The sequence below is a fragment of the Blennius ocellaris genome, assembly GCF_963422515.1.
Source record: "Blennius ocellaris genome assembly, chromosome: 18".
Lineage (NCBI taxonomy): Eukaryota > Metazoa > Chordata > Actinopteri > Blenniiformes > Blenniidae > Blennius > Blennius ocellaris.
The window spans coordinates 3,292,120-3,295,147 of NC_137667.1; positions in this window are offsets into that span (position 1 = coordinate 3,292,120).

The following is a 3,028-nucleotide window of genomic DNA, read 5'->3' on the forward strand; positions in this document are numbered from 1 at the left end:
ACTGGTCGCCGTTCCCTTGTTGACCACGACATCTTGAATTTCCCAGTGTCATTTTACGCTCCATTAGGGCTGCTGCTGTTCATTAGAGATGACTGCCCTTCAGCAGATGTGGCGGCACAAACTAATTACAACTTTTAGCAGCAGACGCCCCCCCTCCACCCCCCCCCCCCCCCCCCCACCCCCCAACCCTCATTCACTGTCATGGACCAGATTTGTAGGGATACCCAAAAAAATAAAAAAAATACACAGACTTGGTTTCAGGGAACGCGTCAAAACTCCGTGTTTCTTGTTCCAACACGCGTCGTCCTCAGCCAACATTCATTTCATCGCGTCAACCCGCAGGTAAAAGGTCCTCTTCTTAATTATTTATTAGCAATCGCATCTAAGTTATAAGTCGGCGCAGCTTTTCTGCAGTCGACAGTGATCCATTATCTGATTTCCTGCATTACGTCCGCTCCTCCGGGAACTCATTTATCCAGCTGGGATGAAAACAGTTGTTGGAGACAGAACGGCGTGTGTTGCCCTTCCTGTAAATTCTTAATTTTTATGTTTGAGGAGGTGCTTTATGTTTTGTTTTTTTCCGCTTTGATAGCTTAAGCACTATCGTATTACCCTTTAATGTTTGGAATCTATTACAAGTGCCGACATATCTGACGTCTTATCGGCTGGAACGCGCAAATCATGAGTCATCTGGAATAGAGCTACGAAAACTGGAGCCAAATTCATGTCAACGCTGGTCGGTCGACATTTTGTGCGATTCCTTTGATCTGAAGCGAGTGCCGAGGCCGCGCTCGGAGAAAAGAAAGAAAACCGGCTTCCGAGGTGGAACTTTTCGAAAATCCACCGTGGAAATGGGCGAAAACGCAACTTTTTGAAAACGCTCTGACTCCGTCTCCATGTGGACGGCAAAATGAAGCTTTTATGTAGCTAATACTTCTTCTGCACACGTGCGGGTTGACGGACAATAACAACAATGGCGGCCTCCAGCGCGGCAACAATATCAGTCCAACTTCATCATCTGTCCGTTTGATTGTCTTCATACTTGCTATATTAATGTTTACAGTGTTTTGTGCTCTGCGTTTGTCCGTAGTCTCATTACGGAAAGAACAGCACCCACTAGTGGCCCTACATGAAAAGTACATCCTCGTGAACAGATATAAACGATGATGAAGCACATTCGGCGCAATTACACTAATCCGGGCTTAAATAGAAACCATAAACCTGATTGATTGATGTTGGGGTTTTTCTTTTTTTTCAACCGACGTCTTTTCCAGGTTTTCTATTCTTCGTGACCTCTGGCGCTACTGCCGGATCTACGCTCCATATTGTGTTCAAGCGCTGCATGAACGCTCTACATCCGCCACCAAGCACGCTTTGCGTCTGACCCACTTTCCCCAGCCGGTTCCAAGAGACAGTCAGCGTGTGTCAGCATGTGCAAACAAGCGCTCTGCACCTTTAAATACTCATCTATTCACATCCGGAATGAATGAATGACCTTTTTTTTTTTTTTTTTGGTGTCACTTTCCGCAGACTGAGGCCCTGTTTACACGACAACGTTTCACGTGACAACACCTAATCCGTTTTTAAAATAAAAAAGGAGTGTGTTTACACTGCAGCAGTGGACACAAGGGGGGGGTGTAGTTAGTATGCCGGGCCATGGGAGGGCGCTGTTGCTTGATTTTGTAATGAAACCACACAGACATGTGTGCAGAGAAGAATACGATATGAAGAAAATGGAGAGCACCCGACATCTGCATGGACCGATGAGGCATCGGATGCTATATCTAGCATGCTGACTGCGAGTAGACCCACCGCGGGTCGGCCATGTTTGTTTACAAGGGATGGAAGGGGAAGGGAGGGGAGAGAGTTGCGCAATAACAGGCTAAATAGCCTCCATCAGTCTCCGCAGGAGGGACGAGCGGCCGTGAAGGAAACTTTCCACCTTGGGTGACGGATTAAAAACGTCACGGATACAGTGCGAACTCCACTGTCGTCTAAAACTACGAACGTGAAGAAAGATTTGCGGAGAGACTCGTAAGCGTTGTGGTGTAAACGTGACGGTTTGCCTCCGCTCCGCTAATGTCGGTAACGCGTTTGTGATTCCGTCAGATTCAGACGGTTACAGCAAACTCTGAAATTACGTCGAAACATTGCCTGTTTGTTGCTCCGGCAAAACCAGCCGCGTCACCGCGAGGTCACATTAGCGGCGCGACAACAGGCCAAGTCTTATTATTAGTGACTCTAAAAATGAACCCCAGCGAGTCTGTTTAGTGCAGCGTCTTGCTTGGGAAAACCTTTTTCTTTTTCGAATTGATCTATTTAATCCGCACCATATATAGCGGGCTGGATATAATTATCAAAGTTTTTTTTTTTTTTTTTTTTAATTCCGTGCGCTCTGGCGATGCTCATCCTCTCCCGCGAGCGCGGAAGTGTTTATTACTAAACACAAATGTCCTCAGTAAGAGGCTGCGATAACAAATATAGAACCACTGGTTTGGATTCAGCACAAGAGTGAAATCAATAGGATTCTGGACCCCTACCCCTTCTCTCCTCTCCCTCCGTCTTCCTCAATCCCTCCACCCGGCTCACCCTCCTGATTGGAGGCAAAGTAGGGGGAATAAAGAGGGTGGGGGAGGGGGGGGGGGGGGGGGGGGGGGGGCTCCTTTCCACGGGAGAGCGTCCGTCCTCCACAGCAGATAATGGTCCATTCCACTCATTTTGGCTTCCTTTTTATTTGTTCACATCAACATCAAAGCCCCTCCACTCCACCCCCCACCCCCACCCCCCCTCTCCGCCCGCCCCGGGGGGAGCGGGGCTTTAAGTCTTTTGACTGATCTGCTGCGTTCGTTTTTGCAAGCGCTGCCCCGGTGATGTCCATCCCTCATCGCACGCGCCGCAAACACACACTTTACACACTTTACACGCACACTTTACACACACAGGAAGCACATGCGTAACCCACATGTGTGCCCCAGTGCACCGAAGCAAACGGGAGGATTATAGTGGCGGAGGGAGGAAGCGTCAGAGC